Genomic DNA, 22918 nt, shown 5'->3' with positions numbered 1-22918 from the left:
TGCGCCTTGGCGCGTGGTATGCGCATTTACGGTAGAGTTTGTGAACGCATAGAGGGTTATTAGAACATTACATATTTAACCCAAATAGTGCATTTTGTTCCCATAGTTCCCTTTCACCATGTCAGCGAGTATCAATAGTTTAAACAGTTCCTGGACAGAGAGATTCGCCTTTGCATGATAGGAAGGGTCAGATAAAGGTTGGAAGGTGATGTCTAGTATCCAGCTGTAGGGTATTTTGAGGGTAACATTCTGGTGTTAGTTAGAGAAAGATTGCATGTTCCTGCGTATAGTTATGTGCAAAAGTAGAATATGAACATTAACTGTATTTACTGTATTTTATGTATGCGGCGGGAATCCAGAGGATACCACCCACAAGAGCAGTTGGGGAAAGACATCGCCCACCTATTCAAATCCACCTATGACCTTTTCTGTAATGAAGACACATCCCTGTGTCCAATGGACAATGAGATTACAGTGACCACTGTATTGTGTATGCATGTTGTGTATAAAAAGACCATTGATGCCTGGCCGGTCAGAAGACTCTGAACGCTATCTGTATGACCAGCGGAGGACCGGCCGGGTTGCGCTTGCGAACATTCTCACGTACATACATTCTCTGTAGCCATTATTCTGTTTAGATTTACTTGTTAGCCTGTAGTGTATGATTTGTATTGTTTTACCTTTTGGAATTAATCCACTGTGGCCTTAGAACCCTGTGGTTGCAACTACAAATCAGTGTTGTGTTTTCACTTTCCTGCAAGGGCATTAAAGTAGATTTATCTGTATAAGGTGTATTGGTATTGATAAGGCGTACGCTTTGCGGATACTTTGTACCGTCAGCTCTACTTAAGGTTTAAGGTGTAACATCGTTGCAGTACTTTGCTGCTAAGGGTTAAAGTGTAATCATATCATTGCATTGTATCATTAACAAGGTTTAAAGGTTATCAATTGTGTGTGCGCTCGCTGTGTGTTCTCGGCGTGTGTACGCCAAGTACGTACCACGTGCGGGACTCTGTACGCAAATAGCGTACAAAGTGCGTAGCACGTGTATTCAGTCTAGCGGCCATAGCGGCTCCACGGTAAAAGTGTATTTAGAGGTATAGCTTTACGGTCTAAGATAATATCGACATTATCAAGGACCATTCTACCAGGAAGGTGGGCTCATCTTGGGCAGCTGCCCGAGGGGTCTCGGCACTTCAGCTTTGCCGAGCAGCTACGTGGTCGGGTTCAAACACCTTTGTTTTACAAGTTTGATACCCTGGCTGAGGAGAACCTTATGTTTGCTCAATCGGTGCTGCAGAGTCGTCCGCACTCTCCCGCCCGCTCTGGAGCTTTGGTATAGACCCCATGGTCCTTTTGGAGTCCCCAGCATCCTCTAGGGCGTAAGAGAAAATAGGATTTTAATACCTACCGGTAAATCCTTTTCTCCTAGTCCGTAGAGGATGCTGGGCGTCCATCCCAGTGCGGACTGTTCCTTGCAGTTGTATTGATACTGGTTATGTTTGGTTACACGTGGGTTGTGTATCAGTTATATTCAGCTTGTTGCTGTTGTTAGTTCATACTGTTATCTGGTTTCCTGCTACTCCGGTTGTACGGTATGTGTGGTGTGGGCTGGTCTGTTTTTCGGCCTTAGTTTATCAAAAATTCTTTCCTCGAAATGTCAGTCTCTCCTGGGCACAGTTCCTATAACTGAGGTCTGGGGGAGGGGCATAGAGGGAGGAGCCAGTTCACACCCAGTCAAAGTCTTTTTAGTGTGCCCAAGCTCCGGCGGATCCCGTCTATACCCCATGGTCCTTTTGGAGTCCCCAGTATCCTCTACGGACTAGGAGAAAAGGATTTGCCGGTAGGTATTAAAATCCTATTATTTAGCATAAAATTTCCCTTTTCCCCAGCGCCATAGGTGGTTTATTTAGTCATCTTTTTTCTCTCCATTTGATCTATTGGATCTTGGTGAATCCAAATGAATAAATTACCCCATAGGCTGCTTTCCCTTGCGCCAAGTTGTGTCTCTTACATACCACAATTTTTTTTTTGCCTTATACCCTATACAGCATACAGGGGCTGTGTTATATAGTATACATCATACAGGGGCTACGTTATACAGCACACAGAGCTGCCTTATACACTATACATCATACAGGGTCTACATTATACAGCATACAGGGCTACATTATACACTACATCATACAGGGCTACACTATACATCATACAGGGCTACATTATACACTATACATCATACAGGGCTACACTATACAGCATACAGGGCTGCCTTATACACTATACATCATACAGGGTCTACATTATACAGCATACAGGGCTACATCATACACTATACATCATACAGGGCTACACTATACATCATACAGGGCTACATTATACACTATACATCATACAGGGCTACACTATACAGCATACAGGGCTGCCTTATACACTATACAGCATACAGGGGCTACATTATACATCATACAGGGTTACACCCTGCCATCTGACCCTTTCCCTCCTGTGCTATACATCATACAGGAGACAAAATTCTAGAGCTAATTGCGATAATGACAAGGGATAACCTGGATATTGTCAAATGAATACCGTGATTGCATAATTCTAGGTAATGAATCGTAGAACTACACTTACCAGCAAATTGTATTGCATCTGCTGATTATCTCAAATGAATACCATGATTGCATAGTTCTAGGTATATTGAAAAAGAGTGTTTTCTGCAGCAGGGTACACTGGTATTCCACAGGGAATGACATCGGGGGTGTAGAGTTGGATCTTGATCCGAGGCGCCAACAGGCTAAAGCTTTGTCTGTTCCCAGGATGCACTGCACCGCCTCCTCTATAGCCCCGCCTCCAGGCACTGGCGCTCAGTTTGTAAGTTGGTGCCTGCAGTGCAGGCAGCTAACAGGAGGGCTGCGCTAGGCAGCCCTGAAAAGAGCTTTTCTGACAAGAAAGAAGACTTCAAGGGCCGCAGCATAGTCATCTGATGCTATATGTGATGCTGACATACCGTGCTGCGGCTCCCTCACCTCCCTCACCGCGCCACCAGGTACTTACAGCGGAGTCGCTCCGGTTTCATCAGGCACACATACCGCCGCTGCTCTCCTGGATCGCGTGGCCGTACAAGTTAGGGAGGAGGAAAGAGGGCCCCCAGGTGGGACCCACTGAAAACGCTCTGTTGTCTCCGGAGACTGACCGCGCCACTGGCGTGGACACTGTGGCCGTGCAGGGACCCCACTATATCCACCAGGGCAAGGAGCACAGGTTGGATTTACTAAAATCCGTTTATTACAGGCTCCATAGTACCCGGTGGTGAAGTCCAGCAGAGGGGATAAGGCTCTGACCTGTAGCCCCTCCCCCAGCCCCAGGCGCCATCTACAGCAGATGTTCCCGCCCCTCTCTCTCTCCCTCACTCCCTGTCAGCGTTTGGGCGCCATTACACAGAGCTGCGCTGATCTGGGACTGCCGGGTGATGCCTCCTCTGTAAAGCCGCCAGCATCATCAGCGCTGTGCGTTTACAGGACACTTACGTATTCTACATGTCATTTAGACAGCGTTAGTGAAGAACAAGTGCATTACTACAGGGATATTCATCCAGTCTTTACTGTGCATTGTTATATCTGTATTCATACATAGTATTATGTGGTAATACTAGTCCAGTGCAGTCTTATTGTTATGTGTAATCATTTCTTTTACGTCCTAGAGGATGCTGGGGACACTTCAAGAACCATGGGGTATAGACGAGATCCGCAGGAGACACGGGCACTTTAAGACTTTCAAATGGTGTGACCTGGCTCCTCCCTCTATGCCCCTCCTACCAGACTCCAGTTTTAGAATCTGTGCCCAGTGAGACTGGATGCACACTGAGGAGCTCTACTGAGTTTCTCTGAAAATACTTTGTTAGGTTTTTTATTTTCAGGGAGACCTGCTGGCAACAGTCTCCCTGCATCGTGGGACTGAGGAGAGAGAAGCAGACCTACTTCTGTGAGTTAAAGGCTCTGCTTCTTAGGCTACAGGACACCATTAGCTCCTGAGGGTCTGATCGCTAGGTACTCCTAGATGCTCGTTCCCAGAGCCCGCCGTCACCCCCCTTGCAGAGCCAGAAGTCAGAAGACAGGTCAGTGTTCGCAAAAACGCGCTATAGCGCGTTTTTTACCCGGTATTGATGTTCAGGGACTCACTTTTCCAACATGTGTGAGTCCTCTGGGACGCGCTCCACTGCAGCCAATCCATAGCCTGGCAGATTGATTGGCGTGGCGGCCCGGCGGCAGGCTTTAAAAACAGGAGGTGGAGCCTTGCCAGTCAGGATATGACAGCGCAGGTCCGTGGCAGCGATCCTCTGTGACATGGGGTAACCCGCGGCTGGGGAGGGGGTTTGGCTTCTGAGTGCCGCCAGTGGTCCGTGGCCGGGGAGAGGGGGGGGTCGGGTCGGGTGCACGGTAAGAGCTCGTTATAAGTGGCGTGGGGAGAGGGGGGCTGTCTGTTCCCGCGGTGGGGGCTGGTTCAGGGACGGCATTACAATGAGTCTCACTGACTCATTAAATGCCGTGACCAGCGCTGCGCCTGTTCGCCCGCACACCGCCAGTGTCCCAGAGCCTGTGTATGAAGACGGCCACTGCACAGCCAGTCACTCGGGTCCTGTCTCCCGGCCAGTAAAAGATTCGCTCTCCTTCTCCTCCCACTCAAATGCTGCCTGCGTTTTACTAATCTAAACTCCCCCTCTATTGCTGCTGACACGGACACCGGGCTGGAAGGGGAGGACTGGGGCCGCTCTCACAGCCCTTGCCTACTTCTATTACACCCCTGTCCTGACCGTCCCCGGAATGTGCAGAGGCACTGGCAGCCGTGTCCATGCAAAGTAGCAGCCCTAGATTATATACACCACTGACAAGCAATGCTACAGTAGTACAAGCCTCTCTCTCAATCACTCCCTTTCCTCTGCCTCCATCTATCCCCTCTCTCTCGGTCTCCCCCCCCCCCCCCCCCTCTTTCCATCTCACCCCCTTTTCTCTCTCGCTCTGTCAGTCTCGTTCCCTCTCCCTCTCTGTCCGCCTCGTTCCCTCTCTCTCTCTGTCCATCTCGTTTCCTCCCTCTCTCTCTGTCCGTCTCCTCGTTCTCTCTCTGTCCGCCTCGTTCCCTCTCTCTCTCTCTCTCTGTCCGTCTCCTCGTTCTCTCTCTCTCTCTCTGTCCGTCTCCTCGTTCTCTCTCTCTCTCTGTCCGTCTCCTCGTTCTCTCTCTCTCTCTGTCCGTCTCCTCGTTCTCTCTCTCTCTGTCCATCTCCTCGTTCTCTCTCTCTCTGTCCGTCTCCTCGTTCTCTCTCTCTCTGTCTGTCTCCTCGTTCTCTCTCTCTCTCTCTGTCCGTCTCCTCGTTCTCTCTCTCTCTGTCTCCTCGTTCTCTCTCTCTCCGTCTCCTCGCTCTCTCTCTCTCTCTCTCTCTCCGTCTCCTCGCTCTCTCTCTCTCCGTCTCCTCGTTCGCTCTCTCTCTCTCTCTCCGTCTCCTCGTTCTCTCTCTCCGTCTCCTCGTTCTCTCTCTCTCTCTGTCCGTCTCCTCGTTCTCTCTCTCTCTCTGTCCGTCTCCTCGTTCTCTCTCTCTCTCCGTCTCCTCGTTCTCTCTCTCTGTCCGTCTCCTCGTTCTCTCTCTCTGTCCGTCTCCTCGTTCTCTCTCTCTCTCTGTCCGTCTCCTCGTTCTCTCTCTCTCTCTCTCTCTGTCCGTCTCCTCGTTCTCTCTCTCTCTCTCTCTGTCCGTCTCCTCGTTCTCTCTCTCTCTCTCTGTCCGTCTCCTCGTTCTCTCTCTCTCTCTCTGTCCGTCTCCTCGTTCTCTCTCTCTCTCTCTGTCCGTCTCCTCGTTCTCTCTCTCTCTGTCCGTCTCCTCGTTCCCTCTCTCTCTCTCTCTCTCTCCGTCTCCTCGTTCCCTCTCTGTCTCCCCACCTCTCTCTCTCTGTCTGTCCCGCCCCCTCTCTCTGTCCGTCTCTCTTCCCCTCTGTCAACCCGCTCTCTGTCAGTCTCCCCCCCTCTCAGTCAGTTTCTCTCTTCCCCCTACACCCACCTCACTCTCTTCCCACTACACCCAGTGATCACAAAATATGCGCTATAGCGCATTTTACGCACTACAAGCAGAGAGGTCTCTAAGTGACCAGTGCGTCTCTGCTAATAATACTGTTTCAGTGCCTCTCTTGCCATCAAATCACCACCGGTAGCTTCTCCCCATTCAATAGCGCTGCCCGCAGCTTCTCCCCGTCCAAAGTGTATAACGTGCTCTGCCTGGCTCAGTGTGTGTATAGGTGGTTCTACCTGGCGCAATGTATATTAAGTGCTCTGCCTGGCGCAATGTGTATAACGTGCTCTGCTTGGCTCAGTGTGTATAGCTGGTTCTACCTGGCGCAAAATGTATAATGTGCTCTGCCTGGCGCAAAGTGTATAATGTGCTCTGCCTGGCACAATGTGTATAACGTGCTCTGCCTGGCACAATGTGTATAGGTGGTTCTGTTTGGTGCAATGTGTATAACGTGCTCTGCCTGGCACAATGTGTATAGGTGGTTCTGTTTGGTGCAATGTGTATAATGTGCTCTGCCTGGCGCAAAGTGTATAACGTGCTCTGCCTGGCGCAAAGTGTATAACGTGCTCTGCCTGGCGCAAAGTGTATAACGTGCTCTGCCTGGCGCAAAGTGTATAACGTGCTCTGCCTGGCGCAATGTGTATAACGTGTTCTGCCTGGCGCAATGTGTATAGGTGTTTCTGCTTGGCGCAATGTGTATAATGTGCTCTGCCTGGCACAATGTGTATAACGTGCTCTGCCTGGCACAATGTGTATAGGTGGTTCTGCTTGGTGCAATGTGTATAACGTGCTCTGCCTGGCGCAAAGTGTATAACGTGCTCTGCCTGGCGCAAAGTGTATAACGTGCTCTGCCTGGCGCAATGTGTATAACGTGCTCTGCCTGGCGCAATGTGTATAGGTGTTTCTGCTTGGCGCAATGTGTATAATGTGCTCTGCCTGGCACAATGTGTATAACGTGCTCTGCCTGGCACAATGTGTATAGGTGGTTCTGCTTGGTGCAATGTGTATAATGTGCTCTACCTGGTGCAGTGTGTATAGGAGGTACTACCTGGTGCAATGTGTATAAGCGGCACTACTGTGTGGTGTAATTTGGCACTATTATGTGGCCAAGCCCCTTCCCCACAAAGCCAGACCCCTACGTTTTTGGTGCGCGCCTTTGGCGCGCACTATCCATGCTTTGTAGTATGGGAGGGGGAGCACCAATTCACTTTCTGCCAAAAGGGCACCAAAATGTCTAGTTACAGCTCTGGTGCAGGATGTCCTGTATGCTACACAGCCCAGCAGCATCGTCACCCCATCCTCCCCCTTGCAACACTTTTGTTGTGTCCAAATCAAGTCCGTGTTTTTATATTTCTCTAACGTCCTAGTGGATGCTGGGGACTCCGTCAGGACCATGGGGAATAGCGGCTCCGCAGGAGACAGGGCACAAAAAGTAAGCTTTTAGGATCACATGGTGTGTACTGGCTCCTCCCCCTATGACCCTCCTCCAAGCCTCAGTTAGGTTTTTGTGCCCGTCCGAGCAGGGTGCAATCTAGGTGGCTCTCATAAAGAGCTGCTTAGAAAAAGTTTTTTAGGTTTCTTATTTTCAGTGAGTCCTGCTGGCAACAGGCTCACTGCTACGAGGGACTTAGGGGAGAGAAGTGAACTCACCTGCGTGCAGGATGGATTTGCTTCTTAGGCTACTGGACACCATTAGCTCCAGAGGGATCGAACACAGGCCCAGCCATGGAGTCCGGTCCCGGAGCCGTGCCGCCGACCCCCCTTGCAGATGCCGAAGTTGAAGAGGTCCGGAAACAGGCGGCAGAAGACTTTCAGTCTTCATAAGGTAGCGCACAGCACTGCAGCTGTGCGCCATTGTTGTCGGCACACTTCACACCAGCGGTCACTGAGGGTGCAGGGCGCTGGGGGGGCGCCCTGGGCAGCAATGTATAATACCTTTTTCTATGGCTAAAATACATCACATATAGCCCTTGAGGCTATATGGATGTATTTAACCCCTGCCATATATCTCAAACTCCGGGAGAAGAGCCCGCCGTTTTAGGGGGCGGGGCCTATTCTCCTCAGCACACAGCGCCATTTTCCTGCTCAGCTCCGCTGTGAGGAAGGCTCCCAGGACTCTCCCCTGCACTGCACTACAGAAACAGGGTAAAACAGAGAAGGGGGGCATATTTTGGCGATATTTTGATATATTAAGCGCATATAACAGAAACAACACCTTTTAGGGTTGTTTATATACATTTTTATAGCGCTTTGGTGTGTGCTGGCAAACTCTCCCTCTGTCTCCCCAAAGGGCTAGTGGGGTCCTGTCTTCGATAAGAGCATTCCCTGTGTGTCTGCTGTGTGTCGGTACGTGTGTGTCGACATGTATGAGGACGATGTTGGTGTGGAGGCGGAGCAATTGCCGGTAATGGTGATGTCACACCCTAAGGAGTCGACACCGGAATGGATGGCTTTAATTATGGAATTACGTGATAATGTTAGCACGCTGCAAAAGTCAGTTGACGACATGAGACGGCCGGAAAACCAGTTAGTACCTGTCCAGGCGTCTCAGGCACCGTCAGGGTCTGTAAAACGTCCCTTACCTCAGTCAGTCGACACAGGTACCGACACAGATGAATCTAGTGTCGACGGTGAAGAAAGAAACGTATTTTCCAATAGGGCCACACGTTATATGATCACGGCAATGAAGGAGGCTTTGCATATCTCTGATACTGCAGGTACCTCAAAGGGGGGTATTATGTGGGGTGTGAAAAAACTACCTGTAGCTTTTCCAGAATCAGAGGAATTGAATGACGTGTGTGATGAAGCGTGGGTTAACCCCGATAGAAAACTGCTAATTTCAAAGAAGTTATTGGCATTATACCCTTTCCCACCAGAGGTTAGGGCGCGCTGGGAAACACCCCCTAGGGTGGATAAGGCGCTCACACGCTTATCAAAACAAGTGGCGTTACCGTCTCCTGATACGGCCGCCCTCAAGGATCCAGCTGATAGGAGGCTGGAAACTACCCTGAAGAGTATATACACACATACTGGTGTTATACTGCGACCAGCAATAGCCTCAGCCTGGATGTGCAGTGCTGGGGTGGTGTGGTCGGATTCCCTGACTGAAAATATTGATACCCTGGATAGGGACAGTATTTTATTGACTATAGAGCAATTAAAGGATGCTTTTCTTTATATGCGAGATGCTCAGAGGGATATTTGCACTCTGGCATCGAGAGTAAGTGCGATGTCCATATCTGCCAGAAGAAGTTTATGGACGCGACAGTGGTCAGGTGATGCGGATTCCAAACGGCATATGGAAGTATTGCCGTATAAAGGAGAGGAATTATTTGGGGTCGGTCTATATCGGATCTGGTGGCCACGGCAACAGCCGGAAAATCCACTTTTTTACCTCAGGTCACCTCCCAACAGAAAAAGACACCGTCTTTTCAGCCGCAGTCCTTTCGTTCCTATAAGAACAAGCGGGCAAAAGGACAGTCATATTTGCCCAGAGACAAAGGAAGGGGTAAGAGGGTGCAGCAAGCAACTACTTCCCACGAACAGAAGCCCTCCCCGGCTTCTACAAAGCCCTCAGCATGACGCTGGGGCTGTGCAAGCGGACTCAGGGGCGGTGGGGGGTCGACTAAAGATTTTCAGCACACAGTGGGCGTGCTCACAGGTGGACCCTTGGATCCTGCAGGTAGTATCTCAGGGTTACAAGTTGGAATTCGAAAAGTCTCCCCCTCGCCGGTTCCTAAAGTCTGCTTTACCAACGTCTCCCTCAGAAAGGGCGACGGTATTGGAAGCCATTCACAAGCTGTATTCTCAGCAGGTGATAGTCAAGGTACCTCTCCTACAACAGGGAAAGGGGTATTATTCCACACTATTTGTGGTACCGAAGCCGGACGGTTCGGTAAGACCTATTCTAAATCTGAAATCCTTGAACCTGTACATACAGAAATTCAAGTTCAAGATGGAGTCACTCAGAGCAGTGATAGCGAATCTGGAAGAAGGGGACTTCATGGTGTCCCTGGACATAAAAGATGCTTATCTGCATGTCCCAATTTACCCTTCACACCAAGGGTATCTCAGGTTCGTGATACAAAACTGTCATTATCAGTTTCAAACGCTGCCGTTTGGTTTGTCCACGGCACCTCGGGTCTTTACCAAGGTAATGGCCGAAATGATGGTTCTTCTACGAAGAAAAGGCGTATTAATTATCCCTTACTTGGACAATCTCCTGATAAGGGCAAGGTCCAGAGAACAGCTGGAAGTCGGAGTAGCACTAACCCAAGTAGTGCTTCAACAACACGGGTGGATTCTGAATCTTCCAAAATCTCAATTGACCCCGACGACACGTCTGCTGTTCCTGGGAATGATTCTGGACACTGTTCAGAAAAAGGTGTTTCTCCCGGAGGAGAAAGCAAGGGAGTTATCCGAACTTGTCAGGAACCTCCTAAAACCAGGAAATGTGTCAGTACATCAATGCACAAGAGTCCAGGGAAAGATGGTGGCTTCTTACGAAGCAATTCCATTCGGCAGATTCCACGCACGAATATTTCAGTGGGATCTGCTGGACAAATGGTCCGTATCGCATCTGCACATGCATCAGCGGATAACACTGTCACCAAGAACAAGGGTGTCTCTTCTGTGGTGGTTGCAGAGTGCCCATCTGTTAGAGGGCCGCAGATTCGGCATACAGGACTGGGTCCTGGTGACTACGGATGCCAGCCTACGAGGCTGGGGAGCAGTCACACAGGGAAGAAACTTCCAGGGCGTGTGGTCAAACCTGGAGACGTCTCTTCACATAAATATACTGGAGCTAAGAGCGATTTACAATGCTCTAAGCCTGGCAAAACCGCTGCTTCAGGGTCAGCCGGTGTTGATCCAGTCGGACAACATCATGGCAGTCGCCCACGTAAACAGACAGGGCGGCACGAGAAGCAGAAGAGCAATGACAGAAGCTGCAAGGATTCTTCGCTGGGCGGAAAATCATGTCATAGCACTGTCAGCAGTGTTCATTCCGGGAGTGGACAACTGGGAAGCAGACTTCCTCAGCAGACACGACCTCCACCCGGGAGAGTGGGGACTTCATCCAGAAGTCTTCCACATGATTGTGAACCGTTGGGAAAAACCAAAGGTGGACATGATGGCGTCCCGCCTCAACAAGAAACTGGACAGATATTGCGCCAGGTCAAGAGACCCTCAGGCAATAGCTGTGGACGCTCTAGTAACACCGTGGGTGTACCAGTCCGTGTATGTGTTTCCTCCTCTGCCTCTCATACCAAAGGTACTGAGAATTATACGGCTACGGGGAGTAAGAACAATACTCGTGGCTCCGGATTGGCCGAGAAGGACTTGGTACCCGGAACTTCAAGAGATGCTCACGGAAGAGCCGTGGCCTCTACCGTTAAGAAGGGATCTGCTTCAGCAGGGACCTTGTATGTTCCAAGACTTACCGCGACTGCGTTTGACGGCATGGCGGTTGAACGCCGGATTCTAAAAGAAAAGGGCATTCCAGAGGAAGTTATTCCTACCTTGATTAAAGCCAGGAAGGAAGTGACCGCACAACATTATCACCGCATTTGGAGAAAATATGTTGCGTGGTGTGAGGCCAAGAAGGCCCCAACGGAGGAATTTCAATTGGGTCGATTCCTACATTTCCTGCAGGCAGGATTGTCTATGGGCCTCAAATTGGGGTCTATTAAGGTTCAAATTTCGGCCTTATCGATTTTCTTCCAGAAAGAATTGGCTTCAGTGCCTGAAGTACAAACCTTTGTCAAAGGTGTACTACATATACAGCCCCCGATTGTGCCTCCAGTGGCACCGTGGGATCTCAACGTAGTTTTGGATTTTCTCAAATCCCATTGGTTTGAGCCGCTCAAATCGGTAGATTTGAAGTATCTTACATGGAAAGTAACCATGCTACTGGCCCTGGCTTCAGCCAGGAGAGTATCAGAGTTGGCGGCTTTATCGTACAAAAGCCCATATCTGATTTTCCATTCGGACAGGGCAGAACTGCGGACGCGTCCTCAGTTTCTGCCTAAAGTGGTTTCGGCTTTTCACTTGAACCAGCCTATTGTGGTGCCTGCGGCTACTAGCGACTTGGAGGACTCCAAGTTGCTGGACGTTGTCAGAGCATTGAAAATATATATTTCAAGGACGGCTGGAGTCAGAAAATCTGACTCGCTGTTTATCCTGTATGCACCCAACAAGATGGGTGCTCCTGCGTCTAAGCAGACGATTGCTCGTTGGATCTGTAGCACAATCCAACTTGCACATTCTGTGGCAGGCCTGCCACAGCCTAAATCTGTAAATGCCCACTCCACAAGGAAGGTGGGCTCATCTTGGGCGGCTGCCCGAGGGGTCTCGGCATTACAACTTTGCCGAGCAGCTATGTGGTCAGGGGAGAACACGTTTGTAAAATTTTACAAATTTGATACTCTGGCTAAGGAGGACCTGGAGTTCTCTCATTCGGTGCTGCAGAGTCATCCGCACTCTCCCGCCCGTTTGGGAGCTTTGGTATAATCCCCATGGTCCTGACGGAGTCCCCAGCATCCACTAGGACGTTAGAGAAAATAAGAATTTACTTACCGATAATTCTATTTCTCATAGTCCGTAGTGGATGCTGGGCGCCCATCCCAAGTGCGGATTGTCTGCAATACTTGTACATAGTTATTGTTACAAAAATCGGGTTATTATTGTTGTGAGCCATCTTTTCAGAGGCTTCTTCGTTGTTATCATACTGTTAACTGGGTTCAGATCACGAGTTGTACGGTGTGATTGGGGTGGCTGGTATGAGTCTTACCCGGGATTCAAGATCCTTCCTTATTGTGTACGCTCGTCCGGGCACAGTACCTAACTGAGGCTTGGAGGAGGGTCATAGGGGGAGGAGCCAGTACACACCATGTGATCCTAAAAGCTTACTTTTTGTGCCCTGTCTCCTGCGGAGCCGCTATTCCCCATGGTCCTGACGGAGTCCCCAGCATCCACTACGGACTATGAGAAATAGAATTATCGGTAAGTAAATTCTTATTTTTAAATAATTAATAAGATTAATAAGAACCTTCATTCCGATGGGACCCAAAAAAGGACAGTTAGGACCCCAATTTTTACAAGTGAGGGGTCCCTGGGACCCACTTTTTTTTCGGTTCAGCGCGATCACTGCAGGTGAGTAGAAGAAGATCAGAAGACTTCAGTGACGGCTTTGAGGTACCGCACAGCGGCCGCGCCGTGCGCCATGCTCCCACACACACAGGCACTACAGGGTGCAGGGCGCGGGGGGGCGCCCTGGGCAGCATATATACCTCATACATTCTAACTGGCAACAACGGACTGAGTGCCTGGGCACTGTCCGGACCCCCGCCAGTGTAAATATCAGTGACAAAAAGCGGGATGAAGCGCGCCGTTGGGGCGGACCTTCCTCCTCACAACCCACATCAGGGCGCGGGGGGGGCGGGCGCCCCCTGGGCTGTAAGAACACTTGATTTTGTAAAAGGGACATTAACACACACTGTTCTACCCCCGCCAGTGAAATTCATTATTTAATTCATTATTTACTTCAGAGCGGGAGAAGCGCGCCATTGTGGGGGCGGGGCCTCTTCCTCATTAAGCCAGCACACTACTCAGCGCCATATCTCTCCTCAGGAGAAACGCTGGTCTTCCCTTCACTACTGACTAGTATCAGGGTGCAAAAAGGGGGGGGGGGGGGGCGATGTATATGATGCTTATATTGTGTCATGTTATGTTATTAAAGCGCTGCAGTTCTGTTTTATGATATTTCACAGTTTGTGTGTTGCATTGGGGTGTGAGCTGGCTGATCAGTTTTGTGTCCCTCTGACAGAGGTCTGTCCCCTATTAGTCCCGGTGTGTCTGAGGTGTGGATGATACACGTGGGTGACATATCTAAGGAAGGGAGTTCCTTCAAGAAGGAAACCGTTTGGGGACGCAGAGTCGTAAGGTGGTGGCGCTACCGGCACACCAAGAGCCGGCATGGTGAATGATATACGTAGTAGTATGCGTTCTATCAATGAGAGATTAGATAAGGCTGTATCTAATGCTGCATGCTGATATGTAGAAGATATGTTTGTTGGCATTCTCTTCTCCCTTCTGCAGGCGACCCTCCCTGGGTCCCGTAAAGTCCATTTACAAATGTTATGACTATTACTGCTGACATGACCTCTGAGTCCTGTGTCGATGATAGGGGCTCCAGGAAAATAGCTCAAAGAAGACTCCCTCCACGAGCTTAATGTATTCTTCTCCGGCACTCGCCCCCTAGGTTAGACAGTGCACTGCAAACCCCCCCCCCAAAAAAAAAATTTTTTTTGGGAATCTCAACTTAAACCAGTTCATATTCAAGTTGGAATCACTGGGAGCAGTGTTTTCCAGTCTGGAGGAGGGAGATTACAGGGTGTCAGTAGACGTAAAGGATACTTACCTGCAGGTTCCCATTTATCCTCCTCACCAGGCTTATCTGAGATTCGCGGGTCAGGATTGCCATTATCGATTCCGGAAGTTACCTTCTCGGTCTCTCCACAGCGCCGGGGGTTTTCACCAAAGTGACGGCGGAGATGAGGATCCTCCTGATTCAAGAAGGAGTCAATATAATTCCTTATCTAGACGGTCACCTGATACAGCCGACATCCAGGGAGCGGTTGGTACAAAACATTGCGCTCTACCTGTTCATACTCCATTAACACGGTTGCATACAGGAAAGATTTTTTCTTTCGGGATGGTTCTGGACAGGGAGGTTCAGAGAGTTTCTTCCGATGGAAAAGGCTCTGGAAATACAGAAAATGGTATAACTAGTTTTGCAACCATCAAGAGTGTCGATCCATCAGGGCAAATGTGGTGGCGGCCTACGAGGCCATACAGTAGGCATGTTCCATGCCAGGGTGTTCCGGGGGGACCTGTTGTGATTCCCACCTACACATGCAACAATTGATAGTCCTGTCGTTGAATGCCAGGGTTTCACTCCTGTGGTGGCTACACAGCTCGCACCTACTAGAGGGACGCAGGCTCGGGATTCGGGACTGTGTCCTGGTAACCACGGAAGCGAGTCTCCGAGGCTGGGAAGCTGGTACTCTAGGGAAAAGCTACACATATAAGAAAGAAAAGACAAAAGAAATCCTTTTTGGGAGCACTCTTATTTGAAAAATTAATACAATATTAAATCATGATGTACAGTGAAAATGTAAAGATGAGTAATCTAAAACTTAACATTTATTCTGTTCCTTAAAATATTGACCGGTATGGTCTTCTGTTCACAAAGAATTTTTTTGTTTATTAATATCTCTATCTATTTTCCCCAGGCTTTTCCAGATGAGAGCTTGTTCATCTGGAAAAGCCTGGGGAAAATTCTTTCAGTGACATATTGCAGGCAGAGTACAGACAGCAGAAGTGGGTTCTCTCTTCCTTCACATATCATCTTTACTATTCAAGGTCGTACTATCCTGAAAGTAGCCCGATCTTCAATCTCGGAAGCTGATAGGATAGACCTGGCTAGTACTCTGAAGGGGGGACCACTCAGGAATACCAGGCACTGTGGATATCACCAAGATGATCACCTGTATTGTCTACTGAACAACACTGGTGGAGCAATTCTATACTGCTCACTCTCACTAATTTTAATTCACATTTTCACCTTTCCTATCTTCCTATTCTAAATTTAGATAGAGATATTAATAAACAAAAAAATTCTTTGTGAACAGAAGACCATACCGGTCAATATTTTAAGGAACAGAATAAATGTTAAGTTTTAGATTACTCATCTTTACATTTTCACTGTACATCATGATTTAATATTGTATTAATTTTTCAAATAAGAGTGCTCCCAAAAAGGATTTCTTTTGTCTTTTCTTTCTTATATGTGTAGTTAATCTACAAAAGTATTTGGGGGCACCACCAATAAGTAAAGTGCTCTCTATACATTTGATTATTAGCACTGTGTATATTGGTATTTTCAGATTTATCTATACTTAGGTGTGTCTATATAGCACACAGCTAGTGCGGAACTGACAAACCTTTTTTACTCTAGGGAAAAGCGTCTATGTCAGGAATCGACTCACCAAGCCGACATCCGTCCGCCGCTGCGGACTCCGTCCTGGCTCCCTGCGGTCACCTGTCATCTGTGTCTCTGCCATGGGACGCCATCACGGGCCTGGGAACACTCCTGTGACAGCGGGCGTGTAGCGCGCCGCGTTCCCGCTAGGCCGCGGCATGGGCGCCGCCATGACAGTCTACAAACAGCCAGCATACAGCGGCCAATCCGGTGCTTGGCCGCACCCACTTTCCCTCACTCACCCAATCCCTGTGCACCAAGGGGTATATAAGAGACTGCAGGATCAGTCTGCAGGCATCCTGGACTTTGTGTCACTCCTGCGACCCATGTGTAAGGATCTGTTCCGTTACTCCTGTGTTCCTGGCTCTCTGGCTAAAGACCTGTACTCCTGGTTATCTGCACAAGCTCCGTGGAACTTCAAGGCCCAGCAATACCTGCAAACAGGCTTCACACTCATCACCACCTTGTGTGCTTCAGCCTGCAGTTGAGACTGACTCCAGGTGTGTCTCATTCCAAACACCTGTGATACAGCTTGCTGCTGCCAGTGCTTCAATACCTGCACTGTGAAGTCAGACTCCTGCCTCTGCTACCAGGTTTGTCATCTTACACCTTGCTGCCTAAGTTCCCTGTTTTATTATCTGCACTGGTTTCCAAACCAGAACCATTTACAAGCACCCGTTCTTCTGTTTATGACATTTCCGGTTATTATTTCTTCAAATCATCTGTCATCCAGTTGCCATAAGACTTTCAGCTATTACGCTGTATGATTGACATTTTTACATCTGTGATTATTATTTCTGCTGCCATTTCTGTTGATTTCATCTGCCAATAAATATCATTGCGCCATGCGCAGAAACATCATCCAGCCTCCTCGTTTTCTCCCTTCTACCTCCACTGACCCACTAGCGCCCCCTCTGGGGACACAGACAAGTCCAGACCTGACAGTCTAAGAAAAAGTCTAAAGTCAGGAAGCCTGCTTTCTCATGAATAAGATGGAATTGAGAGCCATCTACAACGGCCTTCAACGAGCGTTACATCTTCTTCAAGATCATCCCGTGTGATTCCATTTGGACGGAACGAAAAGTAGACCGAAAATGGCAGAGGTGACGAAGATCTTCCTCTGGGCAGAAAAACATATAAGGTCTCTGTCGGCTATTTTCATTCCGGGAGTGGACAACTGGGAAGCAGACTGCTTTAGCAGACACAATCACCAAGAAGTCTTTGGGGAGTTCCTCAAGTAGACATGATTTCTCTAACGTCCTAGTGGATGCTGGGGACTCCGAAAGGACCATGGGGAATAGCGGCTCCGCAGGAGACTGGGCACAAAGTAAAAGCTTTAGGACTAGCTGGTGTGCACTGGCTCCTCCCCCTATGACCCTCCTCCAAGCCTCAGTTAAGATTTTGTGCCCGAACGAGAAGGGTGCAATCTAGGTGGCTCTCCTGAGCTGCTTAGAGTAAAAGTTTAAATAGGTTTTTTATTTTCAGTGAGACCTGCTGGCAACAGGCTCACTGCATCGAGGGACTAAGGGGAGAAGAAGCGAACTCACCTGCGTGCAGAGTGGATTGGGCTTCTTAGGCTACTGGACATTAGCTCCAGAGGGACGATCACAGGCCCAGCCATGGATGGGTCCCGGAGCCGCGCCGCCGGCCCCCTTACAGATGCTGAAGCAAGAAGAGGTCCATAAATCGGCGGCAGAAGACTTTCCTGTCTTCATAAGGTAGCGCACAGCACTGCAGCTGTGCGCCATTGCTCTCAGCACACTTCACACTTCGGTCACTGAGGGTGCAGGACGCTGGGGGGGGGCGCCCTGGGAAGCAATGAATTTACCTTATTTGGCAAAAAATACATCACATATAGCTCCTGGGCTATATGGATGTATTTAACCCCTGCCAGTTTTCCAGAAAAAAGCGGGAGAAGAGCCCGCCGTGAAGGGGGCGGGGCCTATCTCCTCAGCACACAGCGCCATTTTTCCCACACAGCTCCGCTGGTAGGAAGGCTCCCAGAATCTCCCCTGCATCCTGCAACTACAGAAACAGGGTAAAAAAGAGACGGGGGCACTTATTTGGCAAAATAACAGATATAAGCAGCTATAAGGGATAGACACTTATTGTAAGGTTGTCCCTATACATATATAGCGCTCTGGTGTGTGCTGGCAAACTCTCCCTCTGTCTCCCCAAGGGGCTAAGTGGGTCCTGTCCTCTATCAGAGCATTCCCTGTGTGTGTGCTGGGTGTCGGTACGTGTGTGTCGACATGTATGAGGAGGAAAATGATGTGGAGGCGGAGCAATTGCCTATAATGGTGATGTCACCCCCTAGGGAGTCGACACCTGAATGGATGGCCGTAATTAAGGAATTACGTGACAGTGTCGGCACGTTACAGAAAACTGTTGACGACATGAGACAGCCGGCAGCTCAGTTAGTGCCTGTCCAGGCGTCTCAAACACCGTCAGGGGCTATTAAACGCCCGTTACCTCAGTGGGTCGACACGGACACAGACACTGACTCCAGTGTCGACGGTGAAGAAACAAACGTATTTTCCAGTAGGGCCACACGTTACATGATCACGGCAATGAAGGAGGTTTTGCACATCTCTGATACTGCAAGTACCACAAAAAGGGGTATTATGTGGGGTGTGAAAAAACTACCCATAGTTTTTCCTGAATCAGATGAATTGAATGAAGTGTGTGATGAAGCGTGGGTTACCCCCGACAAAAAACTGCTAATTTCTAAAAAATTATTGGCACTATATCCCTTCCCACCAGAGGTTAGGGCTCGTTGGGAAACACCCCCTAGGGTGGATAAGGCGCTCACACGCTTATCAAAACAAGTGGCGTTACCGTCTCCAGAAACGGCCGCCCTTAAGGAGCCAGCAGATAGGAGGCTGGAAAATATCCTTAAAAGTATATACACACATACTGGTGTTATACTGCGACCAGCAATCGCCTCAGCCTGGATGTGCAGTGCTGGGGTGGCTTGGTCGGATTCCCTGACTGAAAATATTGATACCCTGGACAGGGACAATATATTATTGACTATAGAGCATTTAAAGGATGCATTCCTATATATGCGAGATGCACAGAGAGACATTTGCACTCTGGCATCAAGAGTAAGTGCGATGTCCATTTCTGCCAGAAGAGGATTATGGACGCGACAGTGGTCAGGGGATGCGGATTCCAAACGGCATATGGAAGTATTGCCGTATAAAGGGGAGGAGTTATTTGGGGGCGGTCTATCGGACCTGGTGGCCACGGCAACGGCTGGGAAATCCACCTTTTTACCCCAAGTCACCTCGCAGCAGAAAAAGATACCGCCTTTTCAGGCTCAGTCCTTTCGTCCCCATAAGGGCAAGCGGGCAAAAGGCCACTCATATCTGCCCCGGGGCAGAGGAAGGGGAAAAAGACTGCAACACACAGCTTCTTCCCACGACCAGAAGCCCTCCCCCGCTTCTGCCAAGTCCTCAGCATGACGCTGGGGCCTTATAAGCGGACTCAGGCACGGTGGGGGCCCGTCTCAAGAATTTCAGCGCGCAGTGGGCTCACTCGCAAGTGGACCCCTGGATCCTGCAGGTAGTATCTCAGGGGTACAAATTGGAATTCGAGACGTCTCCCCCTCGCCGGTTCCTGAAGTCTGCTTTACCAACGTCTACCCCCGACAGGGAGGCGGTATTGGAAGCCATTCACAAGCAAGTGATAATCAAGGTACCCCTCCTACAACAGGGAAAGGGGTATTACTCCACGCTGTTTGTGGTACCGAAGCCGGACGGCTCGGTGAGACCCATTTTAAATCTGAAAGCCTTGAACACTTACATAAAAAGGTTCAAGTTCAAGATGGAGTCACTCAGAGCAGTGATAGCGAACCTGGAAGAAGGGGACTACATGGTGTCTCTGGACATCAAGGATGCTTACCTCCATGTCCCAATTTGCCCTTCTCACCAAGGGTACCTCAGGTTTGTGGTACAGAACTGTCACTATCAGTTTCAGACGCTGCCGTTTGGATTGTCCACGGCACCCCGGGTCTTTACCAAGGTAATGGCCGAAATGATGATTCTTCTTCGAAGAAAAGGCGTCTTAATTATCCCTTACTTGGACGATCTCCTGATAAGGGCACGGTCCAGAGAACAGTTAGAGGTCGGAGTAGCACTATCTCAAATAGTACTACGACAGCACGGATGGATTCTAAATATTCCAAAATCGCAGCTGATTCCGACGACACGTCTGCTGTTCCTAGGGATGATTCTGGACACAGTACAGAAAAAGGTGTTTCTCCCGGAAGAGAAAGCCAGGGAGTTATCCGACCTAGTCAGGAAACTCCTAAGACCAGGCCAGGTGTCAGTGCATCAGTGCACAAGGGTCCTGGGAAAGATGGTGGCTTCTTACGAAGCGATTCCATTCGGCAGATTTCACGCAAGAACTTTTCAGTTGGATCTGCTAGACAAATGGTCCGGATCGCATCTTCAAATGCATCAGCGGATAACCCTGTCTCCAAGGACAAGGGTGTCTCTCCTGTGGTGGTTACAGAGTGCTCATCTCCTAGAGGGCCGCAGATTCGGCATTCAGGATTGGGTCCTGGTGACCACGGATGCCAGCCTGAGAGGCTGGGGAGCAGTCACACAGGGAAAAAATTTCCAGGGCTTGTGGTCAAGCATGGAAACGTCACTTCACATAAATATCCTGGAACTAAGGGCCATTTACAATGCCCTAAGTCAGGCAAGGCCTCTGCCTCAGGGTCAGCCAGTATTGATCCAGTCGGACAACATCACGGCAGTCGCCCACGTAAACAGACAGGGCGGCACAAGAAGCAGGAGGGCAATGACGGAAGTGACAAGGATTCTTCGCTGGGCGGAAAATCATGTGATAGCACTGTCAGCAGTGTTCATTCCGGGAGTGGACAACTGGGAAGCAGACTTCCTCAGCAGGCACGATCTTCACCCGGGGGAGTGGGGACTTCACCCAGAAGTCTTCCACATGATTGTAAACCGTTGGGAAAAACCAAAGGTGGACATGATGGCGTCTCGCCTCAACAAAAAACTGGACAGATATTGCTCCAGGTCAAGGGACCCTCAGGCAATAGCTGTGGACGCTCTGGTAACACCGTGGGTGTACCGGTCAGTGTATGTGTTCCCTCCTCTTCCTCTCATACCAAAAGTACTGAGAATCATAAGAAGGAGAGGAGTAAAGACTATACTCGTGGCTCCGGATTGGCCAAGAAGGACTTGGTACCCGGAAATTCAAGAGATGCTCACGGAAGACCCGTGGCCTCTACCTCTAAGACAGGACCTGCTCCAGCAGGGACCATGTCTGTTCCAAGACTTACCGCGGCTGCGTTTGACGGCATGGCGGTTGAACGCCGGATCCTGAAGGAAAAAGGCATTCCGGATGAAGTCATCCCTACCCTGATCAAAGCCAGGAAGGATGTAACCGTACAACATTATCACCGTATTTGGCGTAAATATGTTGCGTGGTGCGAGGCCAGGAAGGCCCCTACGGAGGAATTTCAACTGGGTCGATTCCTGCATTTCCTGCAAACAGGACTGTCTATGGGCCTCAAATTAGGGTCCATTAAGGTTCAAATTTCGGCGCTGTCGATATTCTTCCAAAAAGAACTAGCTTCTGTTCCTGAAGTTCAGACGTTTGTCAAGGGAGTACTGCATATACAGCCTCCTTTTGTGCCTCCAGTGGCACCTTGGGATCTCAATGTAGTGTTGGGATTCCTAAAATCACATTGGTTTGAACCACTCACCACTGTGGACTTGAAATATCTCACATGGAAAGTGGTAATGCTGTTAGCCCTGGCTTCAGCCAGGCGTGTATCAGAATTGGCGGCTTTATCCTATAAAAGCCCTTACCTAATTTTTCATACGGACAGGGCAGAATTGAGGACTCGTCCTCAATTTCTCCCTAAGGTGGTTTCAGCATTTCACTTAAACCAACCTATTGTGGTGCCTGCGGCTACTAGGGACTTGGAGGATTCCAAGTTGCTGGACGTAGTCAGGGCCCTGAAAATATATGTTTCCAGGACGGCTGGAGTCAGAAAATCTGACTCGCTGTTTATCCTGTATGCACCCAACAAGCTGGGTGCTCCTGCTTCTAAGCAGACGATTGCTCGTTGGATTTGTAGTACAATTCAGCTTGCACATTCTGTGGCAGGCCTGCCACAGCCAAAATCTGTAAAAGCCCATTCCACACGGAAAGTGGGCTCATCTTGGGCGGCTGCCCGAGGGGTCTCGGCTTTACAACTTTGCCGAGCTGCTACTTGGTCAGGGGCAAACACGTTTGCTAAATTCTACAAATTTGATACCCTGGCTGAGGAGGACCTGGAGTTCTCTCATTCGGTGCTGCAGAGTCATCCGCACTCTCCCGCCCGTTTGGGAGCTTTGGTATAATCCCCATGGTCCTTTCGGAGTCCCCAGCATCCACTAGGACGTTAGAGAAAATAAGAATTTACTTACCGATAATTCTATTTCTCATAGTCCGTAGTGGATGCTGGGCGCCCATCCCAAGTGCGGATTGTCTGCATTACTTGTACATAGTTATTGTTACAAAAATCGGGTTATTGTTGTTGTGAGCCATCTTTTCAGAGGCTCCTTCTGTTATCATGCTGTTAACTGGGTTCAGATCACAAGTTGTACGGTGTGATTGGTGTGGCTGGTATGAGTCTTACCCGGGATTCAAAATCCTTCCTTATTGTGTACGCTCGTCCGGGCACAGTATCCTAACTGAGGCTTGGAGGAGGGTCATAGGGGGAGGAGCCAGTGCACACCAGCTAGTCCTAAAGCTTTTACTTTGTGCCCAGTCTCCTGCGGAGCCGCTATTCCCCATGGTCC

At 49.4% G+C, this 22918-nt stretch overlaps 1 protein-coding gene across 1 annotated transcript in view; it reads left to right on the top strand.

The window, feature by feature from the left end:
• Window positions 1–1765: 1765 nt before the first annotated feature.
• The window catches only part of CARF (calcium responsive transcription factor), a 236989-nt gene continuing 215836 nt past the window's right edge, over window positions 1766–22918 (top strand). Inside the window, exon 1 of the mRNA XM_063932231.1 lies at window positions 1766–2605. The gene's annotated coding sequence lies outside the window, so the exon portion shown is untranslated. The remainder of the gene's footprint in view (window positions 2606–22918) is intronic.

This window comes from Pseudophryne corroboree, chromosome 7 (assembly GCF_028390025.1).
Source record: "Pseudophryne corroboree isolate aPseCor3 chromosome 7, aPseCor3.hap2, whole genome shotgun sequence".
NCBI lineage: Eukaryota > Metazoa > Chordata > Amphibia > Anura > Myobatrachidae > Pseudophryne > Pseudophryne corroboree.
This window is presented reverse-complemented; position numbering and strand designations above follow the sequence as displayed.